The sequence below is a fragment of the Ostrea edulis genome, chromosome 9, assembly GCF_947568905.1.
Source record: "Ostrea edulis chromosome 9, xbOstEdul1.1, whole genome shotgun sequence".
Taxonomy (NCBI): domain Eukaryota; kingdom Metazoa; phylum Mollusca; class Bivalvia; order Ostreida; family Ostreidae; genus Ostrea; species Ostrea edulis.
In genome coordinates this window covers 65,234,521-65,250,466 of record NC_079172.1, presented here as the reverse complement: position 1 = coordinate 65,250,466, position 15,946 = coordinate 65,234,521, and the positions used below count along the sequence as shown (strand labels likewise).

The window sequence follows — 15,946 nt, the reverse complement described above, 5'->3', positions numbered from 1 at the left end:
AATAAGTTAACTTTCTACAACTTTGATTTATTGACTGATTATGTGAAGTTTTTCTACAACAATAAAATTAATTATGTGGACTAATTATGGTAACCAATCTGATTGTCAGATCCGTCTAACAGTGTCAAAAATCATATATACTCGTATTTTGTCGAATATGATTCGCAGAACTGAATAGTGTTAACAACGGCACACCCCACCTTGGGCTTGAAAATTGGGGGGCGCACTTTGAGTGTATAATACGCAGCAGAAATTTTGAACAAGTGGTAATCTTCACTTGTTTCTTTACAGTGATTTTCACTGAATATTTTTGCGGGAAAAAATGAATTCTAAACAACGAATAAGAATTTGCACACCGCGCAGCTATATTTTTGAGATAACAGTCTTCTTGGCTTTCAACATCGCGGTAATCTTCTCTACATATTTTTATTATGTAAAAAAACAAGCATAAGAAATATTGATCCTGGTATCAAAAATCTGAAATGTCAAACTATGGATCAACAAAAAAAGAAACCCACGTATAATTTGAGTTAGAGAAATTAAAATTGCAGTGCGGATCTGAACTTTACCTTACACCAGTAAAACAGTCTGTATTACAGTAACACTAATAGCTGCGGAATGTGTTCAACAGCATATGTTCATAACTTTCCTTCAATGTCCATTCTTCGACTGAAATATAGGTGTTCAATATTTAAGTAAAGCAACTAATGAGAAGAGCGATACATATATATGCTTATGGAGAACATATTTACCAGTGACGGGTTTAGAGGGGCTCCGCCCATCATTCATTTTTGTGACCAAAAATTAAATAAATAAATAGTAAAACAGCAAAAGTATAAGATTTGACATTATACTAATCTCGGCTGAGATTCGGCTCGGCTGAATATTTGGACTGACGCCTTCTACGAATCTCGAAGTAGTCCTTGATAATTCATGTCTGGAAATTTGCTTTCAGCTTCGGCTAGTTCTAGCAATTGATGTATACTTAGGTGACACTGCTGTTCGCTTCAAATAAGTTAGCTGACTATTAAACCAAAGCTGTATCACTATTAATGCTGATTACCCGGGGTATTCAGAGAAAATTACCGCGATGTTGAAAGCCAAGAAGACTGTTATCTCAAAAATATAGCTGCGCGGTGTGCAAATTCTTATTCTTTGTTTAGAATTCATTTTTCCCGCAAAAATATTCAGTGGAAATCACTGTAAAGAAAAAGTGAAGATTACCACTTGTTCAAAATTTCTGCTGCGTATTATACACACAAACTACGCCCCCCCCCCCCATTTTCAAGCCCAAAAAGTGCCGTTGTTAACACTATTCAGTTCTGCGTATCATATTCGACAAAATACGAGTATATATGATTTTTGACACTGGTAGAAGGATCTGACAATCACAGAGAATCATGTATTGAACATTGAACTTTTTTTCTATATGTAGTTCTCTGTGATTCTAAGTTCTAGTCATTGATATGATGTGTTGTTTTACACAGTATTAAACCCAGTTTGAATGTTCAGTGTTTATAATGCTGAAATATCTGACAGGACATCTTCAGTTTTGTTGGAGGGACATCTGTTATTTGCATTATATTTGTACACATTTTAAAGTTTCCAACATCTGGTGCTCAAAAAAAAAGAAAAGAAAGAATTTACATTTGCCTCAGTACCTACCTACCCATACTCAATAATCATGACTCGGGTTTTGGCAAACTGATAGCCTAAAATGAATATTTGAAAGATGGTGATATTTTCCGCTCCAAGAAAGATGTTTTTAAAATTGTAAAATTTATTTTGTTTTGAAATTGTTGCTGTGTACATGATCTAAAAATGCTTATGCCTACATTCTATACAGATTTTTTAAAATAGAGAACTTAGGGTGAGGTGGTATATACCGTGATCCTGTGATGAAAGAGGTAACGAATTTATAACCCTTGACTTGTGAAGATGGTTTGTGTCAAGAAATATAACTCCTACAGTTTCTGCATGTTTACTACGTCACAAAACTAGAAAGGTTGTCTTTCTTGATTGATCAGACGACACTTGCCTCCTGTCAAATAAAAATGACTGCTCAGTGCTTGTTCAGAAGTATTGAGGACAGTAGTGATTGTCAGGTACAGTACTGTTAGGTACTATCAAAATGTCTGGTTAACGGTATATTTTATTTTCTGCAAAATACAGTTTTAAATGAGGTTTAAAGAATGTAAAGCAAAAGTTCACAGCCCTGGGCTCGTCACGAAGTTTTCATGTTATTAAAACTGGACATCATCCTGTCTATAATTACGTGTAAATATTGAATAGAGAGGGACAATTCGTGATGTGCCCCTGTGATTGATTTCCAGATTCTCGGCTCTCGTTCAGCTATAGCTATACAGGCCTATGGAGTTAAACAGTGGGGAACACAAAAGTTTGTATGTTTGGGCCCCGCTCCCTTCTTTGTTGTGGTTTTTATTTCTTTAAATTCAAACTTTATTTATTTTACAACAATTTTAGAACAAAACAAATATTACAATTAAACGCTTTTCTTGAGGCAGAAAGTATTAGGCCCTACAAACTACAAGCTTTAAAATTTTCTTCTTTACTCCCAGGCATCGATCTGGCATAAAATTGAGTTTATAATTAGTCCTAAACTGAGCATGAATATGAAATTTATGACCCTCGGAACTATGAATCATAATAAAATTGTATTAAGGGTTAGAATATATTCTTCTCTATCCATGATTGTCCAGGAAACAGAGCTGTGTTCAGTGCCATTAGTATACATACGGGACAGAGTCCCACTGTATTTCAACCCAGGTTCGTATTTGCTCTCAATTTTCCGTGTAATTTCAAAATAACGAAATAGAAACACAGTTTATAATTTATCTAATTAAAACATGCACTTAGAAGTCTCTAATAGACCTGTTTTGTAAATCCAAAGTGGAGGATATGTACAACAATGTTTTGATGATGAAAATTATTTAGTGAAAAAATTGCAGTTTTAGTAAAAAGGAATCTGAAAAATAAAATTAAAAACCTCAGCTGGACTCGAACCCGTGAACAATTCAGAAGTCGACGTGCTTTTTCCCCCGCTAACCTACTGAGCTACCCAGCTAGGAAATATCTTTTGAAATGAATAGACAAATATTGCTGATATTTAGATCTATATATTTGCATTCTTGTTTTAAAAATAACCCAGCCATTATGACGATGTAGAGTACCCTTTTATCAGAAATGAACTTTTTAAAAAGTAGACATAATACCTTGAAATGGCCAAGAAGGGAAAGCTCGGTCCGCAGACCAACAATTTTAATGAACGGCCGAATTATAGGGTTCAGAACAAAACAATTTAAATTACAATAGAAGATACAGCGATACAATAAGAATGGCATTGGTAAGCAGAAAACGGACCGGAAAAATGTTACTTTATTAGCGTTTTAGCAAGTATGTAGGCCTCTACATCTATCAAAATAATGAAAATTTATATCCTTTAAACATTTAGTCTTCAGGTTTTGACTATATGGATCGTATTTATATTCTGAAAATGGTTTAAATTTTAAAATGTCTTTTCTTCTCCGTGTGCCGTCTCGGGTTAAATGTGATGAAAATCTGCCACTCTTGAATCACATTCGCCTTTCCTGGTTAGTAATGAAATCCGCCATTCTTGGATCACATGTGGTGTCTCCCGTTAGTAATGAAATCCACCACTCTTGGATCACATGTGGTGTCTCCCGTTAGTAATGAAATCCACCACTCTTGGATCACATGTGGTGTCTCCCGTTAGTAATGAAATCCGCCACTCTTGGATCACGTCGTGGATGATGCCCCCACATACAATGTATCTAGCTACAATAACAGAATTTATGTCACAATTCTAATTTCATTTCCATTTTTTTTTGCAGGTTGATGACGGCGACTGATTGAGAAAATTCTCTATTGTCACTGATTCGAGAGTATGCACCCGCAGCACATCAAGAGAAGTCCAATATTTTTTGTGGTTGCAAATTTGGTGATCAAATTAATATCTTCTATATAGATGAACAGTCTTTTAAAAAATATATATTCTTGGAAATAATACCACACAAAATTGATGTTTTAAAAAATACCCCCTCTTTATAGTACATGTACTTGTCTAGTTTCTTTATCAGAATTCATGTCACAATTTTAATGTCATTACGAGAATCCATGTCACAATGTCAATATCATTATCAGAATCCATGTCACAATGTCAATGTCATTATCAGAATCCATGTCACAATGTCAATGTCATTATCAGAATCCATGTCACATTGTCAATGTCATTATCAGAATCCATGTCACAATGTCAATGTCATTATCAGAAGCCATGTCACAATGTCAATGTCATTATCAGAATTCATGTCAGTGTCAATGTCATTACCAGAATCAATGTCACAATGTCAATGTCATTACCAGAATCCATGTCAGTGTCAATGTCATTACCAGAATCCATGTCACAATGTCAATACCAGAATCCATGTCAGTGTCAATGTCATTATCAGAATTCATGTCACAATTTTAATGTCATTATCATTGATTTGTTGGGTGATGACGGAATATCTGACCAAATTATTGACTGACTTTCCACCAGTTATACAGACAAATCCTGAACTATCACAGACAGGAAACATGCCCCCGCAGCACAATTCTCCCGTGTACCACAAAACTGTTTAGTTTTTAGAGAGCATTTCTTCTGTATAAAAGAAAACATATTTAAAAACCATTTTCTCATAAACCACTTGTGTACTATTTGTTAAATTAATTTACAAAGATCATTTAGCATAGATTTAAGTTTGTTCATGCCATGATTTGGAACCAGGGAGCCAGGAGTTGTATAAGGATAGCCCGATACTGACTGAATAAGTTTGTCTATTATTAAGGGGCATGATGTAAAAACTGTGTATATATCAAAGGGGTGTTGGTGATAAACAAAACACTATCAAAATGCTTTGTAACAATACGTAAAAGACAATTATTAAAGTCAGTGGCGGATTATGGGTGGGGGGGGGGGGGTATTGTCATTGTAACCCTCCTCCGATCCCCTGTTGTTGAACATTTTTAACAAAAACCATCTTCTTTGCAATCTTGGACTCTTCGCCGCCGCCTACCCCCCCCCCCCCCTTGGGTTGGTTGGTTGTGAATCCCACTCGAGAATTTGTCACTCATATGGAGACGTCACCATTACCGGTGACGGGCTGCAACAGTTAGGCCTATTCTCGGTTCGTACGGCCTTTGAGCAGGGAGGGATCTGTATTATGCTGTGACACGAGTAGTCGGTTTTTGCGGTCTCATCTGAAAGACCACCCCATTTAATCGCCTCTTACGACAAGCAAGGGTTAAGTGAAGACCTATTCTAACACGGACCCATCCCCCTTTTTGGGGTTTTAGGTGGAAAAGGTATAAACTTGGGTCACTCCCCTCTTGAAACTGTACTTTATTTAATGTTTATCTATAATACAATAATATTAAACAGAATAATGTTCATCAGACACAAATAAACAAAGACATAGTCACTGTCAACACACGTGTTTTAAAATTACACGTCACAAACACATCTGTGATTCACACTGTGTTTATAGCTGTAGTTTACACTGCGCTTAGACACTGTGTTGAGATCTGTAATTAACACGGTTTCCAGATATGTAATTAACACCGTGTTGAAATGTGTAATTTTCACTGTGTTGATAGATGTAATTAACATGGTTTTCAAATGTGTAATTAACACTGTGTAGAGATGTGTAATTAACACTGTGTTTATAGATATTGGATTTTCTTCACTTTAGCAGTGTGACGCTCAGCCACAAAGAGGTTGTCTCTGATGTCCACACATAAACCGTATGGATAGCGTAAATCACAGTGAATGTAACAGAGGAATTGTCCGTCCTGATCTAGGATGTGGATACGGTTATTGTAACGGTCTGTTGTCAGGATGTGACTCTGACTGTCTGTAGTGATGCCGAATGGATCAAATGATTGCTTGGTATTAGAGCGATAACCAGTGTATCTAAATCGGAGTTTTCCTGACTGATTGACCACCACTACTGCATTATCTCTCCAGTCAACCACACAGATATCCAGGTTCCTGTTCTCACTTATGAAACGAGCAGATGAATAGAGAGGACGGTCCTGATCATCAAACTGAATGGTTTGTTTCTCTGTGGAGCCGGAGTAACGCACGACTTTGGATTGTTTGTAATCATCACTGATCATGGTAACCAGGAGATCATCAGAGGCGGTACGGCAGACACCGCGAGGTCCCCACCCCTGTAGTGTGATCACGGTCTGTATCTGTTTATTATTTATTAAGTTAACAGTTCTAGAGTCAGTATAAACAAGATCTCCGTCCCGTGTCACTGCTATGTCCTGCAGTGTGTCCCCTGACTTGGTTTGTATTGATGTCAGTAGTTTACTCTGGATGTTGAGGAGCTTCATGATTTCGTTACTCCCGCGTGTCCAGACTTGTTCTTCACTGACACAGCTAACACCATATAGTCCGCTATATCCAGTGTCTATGGTGGCGGTGATGCGCGGTTCATCAAGCAGTGGTTTGACTGGAGGAGACGATACAGCTTCTGCTGACTTCATTATGTAGCCTTGTTCTTCTGTGTTAATGGATAATGGCGACAGAGAACCAAACATTTCACGGAGCTGTTCTGTGTTTATTTTCTGAGGTGACAAACTTGGTAATGTAACTTGGACTTTCGGTGGTAATCTTCTGAACTCGGCATTCCTAGATTTGTAGTTAGAGATTAGCGAGACGTCATTGGATTCCAATATTGTCTTCAGATTTAGAATGATTTGTTTGAGTTCAGTAATACTGTGTGAGATTTCATCTGTGTTTTTACCTAAGACAGCCAGATGTTTAGTTTTCATCTCCGCAATGTCGGATTTCCGTTGGTTGACAATGGCGGTGATCTCCCGGTGTAAGGCTTCTCCTTGTTGGTCGGCAGCTGTGGTCACTTTCCCGTACTTCGTTTCTAACTCGGCTTTCTCAGTTTGGACATCGGAGACAATTTCTTCATATCGGGGGAAAATTCTGGTCTCGAGTTCTTCCAAATCTTTTCGTAAACCTTGTGTTTTAGCGCTGAGTTTTTTCCTGAATATCTGATATATCGTGACCTTTGTGTTTACCAAATAAGGCGCAGGTAGAACAGACGGGAAGGTCGCATTTCTCACAGTGAAGTTCACACTGTTTGTCGGGGTGGCTTGGACATTTTGGGTAGTTAGGAGTAGAACTTTTCTCTATGAACGGTATGACTCGGTGTTTTCTAGACGAATCCAAGAGATGTCTTCCTACACAGTTAATACAGAGATTTATATTACAACGTTCACAGTGACTCTGTAGGGGGGCAGTTTCACAGGAGTCGCACAGTAGGACGTGCTGGGCACTGCGCAGGGGGTGCAGCATGTCTGGTGTCTGGGTCACATGAGTAGTTCACTGTTAATGGAGAAATGAACACTATTTTTGTGTATCGGGTTTCAATTGTAGGACAAGAAATAAACAAGATAGATAATCATCATAGAGGTATATATTACATGTTTAACGATTACGGCATTTCAAATCCCCTACCCCTGATTTATAGAATTCTAAGCCAGCCAATGTCATCAAACCTATCTTATCAATCATACAAACAGCTTTATATAATTATAATGATTTGGTGGCACTGCGATGTGTATATAATAGTAATAATTTTGTCTCACCTGTAAAAATCCAATATGGCTTCCCTGTTCTTTCGACCTTCAGTGTAGTCCCGTGCTTTAGATACCTGTACGTGACGAGATCGACCCTGTATACACTACCTAAGTACGTGTTATCTACTGCTTCTATAGATTTAAACGTCACAATGACCTACTTTTATACATTGATGCACCCCACTTTTTTGGCAACGTTGATTTTCCGTTATATTCAAATGCACATAAAGAAATATTGGGTGACCCCCCCCCTCTCTCTCTCTTCTCTATCTTTGATGGTAGTAGTGAATGGGAAGAATGGAAGCATGGATAATAACGCAAAGTGAGACAAATGAGTTTGGAAAAGTTCTCATGCTACTTTTAATGTATACTCTGTAAACATCGGATCATACAGCTTAAACTCCATTTAATGAAGCACAAGCGCTGCCCCCTCCCTCCCACGATTTAAGAAATCGAATAAAATTAAATCTTTAAGGCAAATTTAGATCCTCTCCAACGATTTAGTATTATAAATTTAACGTTAAATGTGTGAGTTTTCTTGTTTTTGTACTTTCATTATTCAAATTATTTGATCTTCTGCCCCCGACCCCGGAAGGTGATGCCCCGTGTCTGTGATAATCGTAGATTGCCTGACTCTTACGTAGCCGCACATGTCACATTACAGTATCTCTACCAAACCTTTAAGACTAGAACAAACTACTTCGACTACAGCTTTTTCCCTTGCACAGTTTTTAGTGAGCTTTTCTGATCGCCTGTTGTCCATCGTCTGTACGTCTGTCGGTAAACTTTTTACATTTTCGACTTCTTCCCCAGAACCTCTGAGCCAATTTCAACCTTGGCCAAAAGCATACTTGGGTGAACCGCTTTCAAGTTTGTTGAAATAAAGGGCCATGTCGTCCCTTTCAAAGGGGAGATAATCACAAAAATGCAAAAATAGGGTGGGGTCATTTAGAAATATTCTTCTCAAGAACCACTGAGCCAGAAAAGCTGATATTTACATGAAAGCTTCCTGATATAGGGGTTGGATGGGGCCACGATAGGGGATCAAAGTTTTGGATACAAATGTAACCGACATGTATTTAAATTAAAACACACTGGTGGTTCGGGTTCTAAAGTTCTTTATTGTTATATCCTAATTCTGGAGGATGATCTAAAAAAAAATATGTAAAATACATGTAATTAAGTTCTCTCTCACTCTTATCATTCACACTTTTAGTTATATTAAAATAATGATTACAAAATATTTATAAATTAATGTAATAGATAAATATTTACCAATAGAGTAAATTCAAACTCTTACCGTAAACTCGGAAGAACAGAAACTGTAGTAAAACTTAGTTTCTTTGATATGACAATACGTGAATAATAAGTCACTCAGTCCGGGTATGGAGTGTTGCTGGGTTAGTTTCTGGAATTGGCGCGAATCTTGCTTATATAGCACCAAACCAGTAAAACAACTCACAAGATACTCACAACTACACACAAACCATACTACCTTTCACACTTCTCTCTCTACCAATCAGCGTTCATCCCCATGAATATGAATGAAATGAAACGACTTACGATGAAATCAGTAACGTAATGAAATTATATTAGTATGTTAATAATGAATTATTTCATCCTTTGACATTCTCCCCCTCTTAGAGAAAATGTCTCCTGACATTTCTAAGATCAGAACTCAGGACTGTAATAAAATTCAATTAAATATTAATATTAATAATGATACTAATGCAACTGATTTGGAAAGGAATCCTCTTCTGTAAATAAGAAGATCAAATAACAGAAGCTGCAACATGTAAATACTCTGTAACTCATGGCTGCAACATGCAAGATAATCAGTTTTAGTGCACATGGTAATGTCATAAATAAAATTGGATCAGATACTGCTCTGAAAAATTATATGATTAATCCACTCAAAATAAATATAGGAAAAATCTTTAAAATTTAATCTTCTCAAGAACCACTGAGCCAGAAAAGCTGATATTTACATGAAAGCTTCCTGACATAGTGCAGATTGAAGTTTGTTAAAATCATGGCCCCCGGGGATAGGATGGGGCCACAATAGGGGATCAAAGTTTTACATACAAGTAGATAGGGAAAATCTTTAAAAATCTTCTTCTCAAGAACCACTGAGCCAGAAAAACTGATATTTACATGAATGCTTCCTAACGTAGTGCAGATTGAAGTTTGTTAAAATCATGGCCCCAGAGGATAGGATGGGGCCACAATAGGGATCAAAGTTGCATACAAATATATAGGGAAAATCATTAAAAATCTTCTTCTGAAAAATCATTGGGCCAGAAAAGTTTACATTCACATGTAAGTTTCCTGACATAGTCCACACTCCAATTTTAAAAAAATCATGGCCCCCCGGAGTAGGTTGGGGCCACAATAGGGATCAAAGTTTTACATGCGAATATATAAGGAAAATCTTTAAATATGAGCCAAGGTGACTCAGGTGAGCGATGTAGCCCATGGGCCTCTTGTTGTTTTTTTTTTAACTTCCTACCAAACTCAATCCTTAATTCAGATCTCTGGAACTGTTCAATTGTCCGTTGTCTGTCTGTTGGCGTCGTAAACTTTTCACATTTTCATCTTCTTCTCGAGAACCACTGGACCAATCATAACCAAAGTTGGCCAAAAGCATCCTTAGGTAAAGGGCTTTCATGTTTATTCAAATGAAGGGCCATGCCCCCTTCGATGGGGGAGATTATCACAAAAATGTAAAAATAGGGTGGGGGTCATTTAAAAATCTTCTTTTCACGTACCACTGGGCCAGAGGAGCTGAAATTTTCATGAAAACTTCCTGACATAGTGCAGATTCAAGTTTGTTCCAATAATTGCCCCCGGGGTTAGGTTGGGGCCACAATAGGGAATCAAAGTTTTACATAGAAATATATAGGGGAAATCTTTAAAAATCTTGTTCTCTAGAACCAATGAGCCAGAAGAGCTGGAATTTCTATGAAAGCTTCCTGACACAGTGCAGATTCAAGTTTCCAAAAATCATGGCCTCTAGGGGTAGGTTGGGGCCACAATACGGACTAAGGTTTTACATGCAAATATATGGAAAGTCTTCAGATATGGTTCAAGGTAACTCAGGTGAGCGATGTGGCCCATGGGCGCCTTGTTTACTACTGTAATTACAGGTCTTTGTCTGAAGTCACGTGTACTTTTGAAATTTACGACCCACTGTACCAAGATTGGAGATTGCAGATATTTGTGACAGTCACATGATATTTGATTGAAACTGATTTGTGATAATCACATGATAGTTGATTGAAACTCTGATTTGAATAAATGTAAGTTTATTTGAATTTTTCTTTTCTTCATAAATCTTGCTTATGGATGAATGGTGCCTGTTTGCAGAATTTATGTCATTGAATGCACTTGATCACGTGAGACAGTGTGGTGACCTTCAGTGAAATCTTGTCATTTAATTTTGCCACTTTCAGAATAAATGAAATCTTATTGCGTCAGCATAGACTTGACTTATCAATTATCAATACTAGGTAAATGCGGAAGAGAGAACCGAAGTCTGGTATTAAGGAGACTAGACCCCCCTCCCTCCCCTGGAGTCTTAGTTAGGAGAACAGGAAAAATAAGGTTCGACTTCGAAATGGGGTATCGAACGATCTTGGAGCCCCCCCCCCCCCCCCACTTTGTTTACTACAAAGTGAATAGATACTAAGCATTATTTTTACTTTTCTTACTGATGTAGACCAATGACCAATGAAATGCAACATTTTCATATAATTACATATAATGTTTGTGGCTAACTTGATCCAATATTTTGTTCATTTATGGTAGGGTATATTTAGATCCATATACTTCATTCTATTTAAAAGAATATTGTTTTCCATGCGCAATTTATCTTTTTTCATCCCTTTCTCTCAATATCTGTATACTCCTGACTAGGAAATTTGGTGTAATTGGTAGAAATAATCACTATGGTTTACATATTAACTATTTGGTGTTCATTATTGTTGGTAGTTGAGACTACTTTCTGAGGTGCACTCAGGCTGTTCATAAGCATATCTAAAAAGCACGTGCATTTGAGGGTGGTTTTGGTTGCCTGTGGGGAGAAAAGAAAATGCCACATAGGGTGTTGTTTTTTCGGTGTCAATAGGCGAGACAGCTAGTACATAATATTTCCGATTGTGTTATTTGGCATCAGTTTAACAGAGTGATTTTAACTCATTTTCCCCTATAATATAGACTCACGATTTTCCTCCAAATTATGATTTTTGCTTTAAATGATCAAACACCAGGTGCTGTTAATTTGGACGAATGAAGTATTTGTAGTTTAGAACTTACAAAAGGCGCTATGCATATAAAACATACACATAAAAATGTAAATCCCGCTAAACTGCATATTATATTCTATGAAAGGTGAAGATAACGAGCAGTGATCAATCTCATAACTCCTATAAGCAATACAAAGTAGAATTTGGCAAACACTGATCCCTGGATATACCAGAGGTGGGATCAGGTGCCTAGGAGGAGTAAGCCTCCCCTGTTGACCGGTTACACCCGCCTTGAGACTTATGCCTTGATCAGGTAAACGGAGTGGCCCGTAGTCAACATCAGTGTAAAAACGGGCTAACAATCGGTATGAAACACGTTATACAGCATTTGACCTAATGATAGGTTGTATTTGCAAACTAGATCGTTATAATGACCATAGAATTCGTGAAATGATATTTTAAACGAGACTGTTGGAACCCCTGCACCATCAACTTGTTTGTCAGTAGCCCGCTTTGATTTAAAAACTGACCATAAGCAGAACAAACTCTTTCGTATAGAATCAGTTGATTTACGTAGAAGTTTTTTGAATAAATTCTGCTTAATGAAAGGTGCAGATAACAAACAGTGATCAAATTCATAACTCCTATAAGCAATACAAAACAGAGAGTTGGGCAAACACTGACCCCTAGATATACCAGAGGTGGGATCAGGTGCCTAGGAGGAGTAGGCATCCCCTGTCGACCGGTCACACCCGCCGTATAGGAATATAAAAACAGGTCGGCTAACAAAGGAGCACAATTCGTGCCCATGGGAATTCCAACAGACTGTTGGAAGACTTGATCACCAAAGACTACGAAGATATTGTCAATAAAGAACTCCAGCATATTTTTTATTTCAACTTCAGAGTACTTGTGCGTGGAATCAGAGTGACGTTTAACAAAATAATTGTTTTGATGACTGATCACTAGATAGGAATATTCGCGTTTTCCATCAAAAAGTCAAATGTTTCATTAAAATTTTCAGAATTGTGAGAAAAACCGTTGGCTCCGGTGATGACTTTGTTTAGGTAACATTAAAAACATTTTAAAATGTTTAGACTAGTCTTAAGTGTTACATGTACAAACACACAAACCTCTTCGTTTTACCACAACGTCCGGTAGTTTTTGTTCGTACTGACCGAAAAAGTATCTGCATCGGTGAATGCAAATTACCGATTCCTGTGAGAAAACTAAACAGCTGAGGGACCGGTGAATTTTTATTGGAGTGGGGACCGGTGCAAAATGCAATAGGACACACATTTATTATGATTTACATACTGCAGGACTCCAACTTTTTTTTTATTTTCAACACTGAGTGGGCAGCTATATATTTGTTTTGCAAATGTATCAATGAACAAAAGAATATTACAAAATATTTCAAAATTTTCATTCAATTATCTTTCAAACAATAATACTGAATTGTGTGCATGTTTTATTTCATGTCAAAGCTGAATATACTAGAGACAATTTGCAATAAAATACTGGACTTTTGAAAAATTTTAATATGAAAACATGTAATTAAAAATCACAAAAGCAGTATTCAACTGTGAATAAATTGCAAAAATTACATGCAAGTTTTGCATGGAGTATGGATTTCAATCATTGAAAATAAAAATGATATATCATGTTGGTCATAACTTGAAAGATACAGACCAGGATTATTCTGTCTGAATTGTTTTATACCGAGTGTTAGGTCGTTCTTGGCACACAGATTTTGACTACGGATAACTCCGTTTACCTGATCAAGATTTAAGGCTCACGGAGGGTGTGACCGGTCGACAGAGAATGCTTATTCCTTCTAGGCACCTGATCCCACATCTGGTATATCCAGGGGTCCGTGTTTGCCCAAACTTTCTATTTTGTATTGCTTATAGGAGTTATGATATTGATCACTGTTCGTTATCTTCACCTTTCATAGAGAATACTGAGATGTGAAAAATACTTGTAAGTACATGAGACAACAATTCAGTAAAACAGTAATTAAAAAATATGCAAATTGTAGCATTTTAAATTGCAATTTAACAAAAAGAAAAAGTAAGGTAACCTTTTTGTATTTTTAAAAGATGGGACATAGGGTTTTTAAAAAATTGGAAATAAGGAATGCACCAGTCCCAACCCCTCAGAAAGCATTGACTGGTCCCTGACGAACTTGTAAGTATGCCGGGTGAACCTTCAACCGGAATAGTCCAGTTGGGAGAGCGTTAGACTAAAGATCTAAAGGCCGTCGGTTCAATTCCGAAATATATTCTGAAATATATAGAATTGGGCTTAGCTATCAGAATTGTTATATGTATATGAAGTACGAAATTTCCATTTTATGACCTTTGACCTTAATTCTCTTCATTATAATTTTTGTTAAAATGATTAAGATCTAGTCAAAGATTATATTTTTAAAATAATGTGACATTTACTAATCACAATGCAGTGTAATTATGTTCAAATTGTGTCGAATGGATGTAGAAAGGCAAATTATGGTCAAAATTACACCATGAGTGTTACTACTTAGCAACCAAAAATATTTGTTTGTCAATAAAATTAATTAATTTGATTGTGATGTTTTTGTAGTATTTTAAAAGACACATCAGCTAATACATTTAAGACACATCACCTCATACATTTAGAATATCCAATTTTTGACTCGAATCTAGTAAGAGGGGTTGTAACAAATATATTCCAGAGAAAAAAGATTGCAAAAATGTGCACTTAATGGCGTTTGACTCCGTAGAACTCTTTGGGGTCATGGGATAGCATGATAAACTTTATCAAAAAATGTTCCCTGTCCAATTCGTAACAAAATTATATGTCACATGCCTACCTAAAATCGTGATACATGCACATGTAACTCGATTTAAAAATATTGTCATTTAGTCTTTAAGAACCTCTAAAATGTGCCGACAGAGAAAGGGTTAAAGTAATTCCACCCTTTTAAAATTATAGGTTCAATCTTACATTTGAGTGTTGATTCTTCAAATAATATATCTTAATAACAAATAAAAGTTATAAAGTAAGAATGTTGTGGTATTAATAAAGTTTTTATCAAGTAGCATAACATACCTGTTATCAACGTCAGAAAATTGCACTTTTCATTAAACAGCATTATCAAAATTTCACAAAAACTGGTTGTAACGATTTAATAGTATTCATAACAATTTCATGAAACTGTTTCTTTAAAAATTATACAAATTTTTTTTGGTGAAAAATAAAGGAAATCTATCGCATACTGGACTTGATAGACGATTTAATGAAAACAGGGTTATTGCCCTTGGATTCAATATTTTGAAACATACAATTGATTATTCATATGTAACTTAGTCCTTTGAAATATTTATAATTAACAAGATATTTTACAAAAACCATTGAAAAACAACCCGACAAAATTTACGTTCCTATCATGCATACATCTTGTTATATCATTGACTTTGTAAAATCTTATGACGTCACAGGAGGGTGGAAATACCTTAATTCAGATCATTGACTTAGCTATCAGAATACTGTAAGAGAATTAATTCAGATGATTGACCTAGATATCAGCATTGTTAGAAAATATATAAATCCAGATATATTCAGATTTTGTTACATGATGAGTACATAAACCAAGTTCTTCAACGATTCTGACAATACAGTCTTTCTTCTGTTTGATTTAGAAAACATCGGCCACGTTCGTGCAGCTCCGAAATTTCCGTAGGAGATAATTAAACATTTTAATGGCTTTGAGACGTCACTAGCTGTAGGTGAAGTATTACAAATTTAGAACAAAACATGACGCTCTGTGCTTTTTAACACAATACTTCTTACGACACATGACTCGCAATGGATTTTTATTTTTTGAAAGATTTAGTCTCATCATAACTGCAACGGTGTGTGCATATAAATTGAATAACACGCATTAGTGCATTATGAAAATCTGTTTGCACACACCGAAATACTTTGAGACGTCAGTAGCTGTTGCTAAAGTACCACAGATTTAAAACAAAGCATGGCAC

General features: G+C 36.4%; 1 pseudogene; it reads right to left on the bottom strand.

Annotated features, from left to right (window-relative positions):
* Positions 1 to 5,409: 5,409 nt before the first annotated feature.
* LOC125657751 (E3 ubiquitin-protein ligase Midline-1-like) lies at positions 5,410 to 7,738 on the bottom strand (annotated as a pseudogene).
* Positions 7,739 to 15,946: the final 8,208 nt, after the last annotated feature.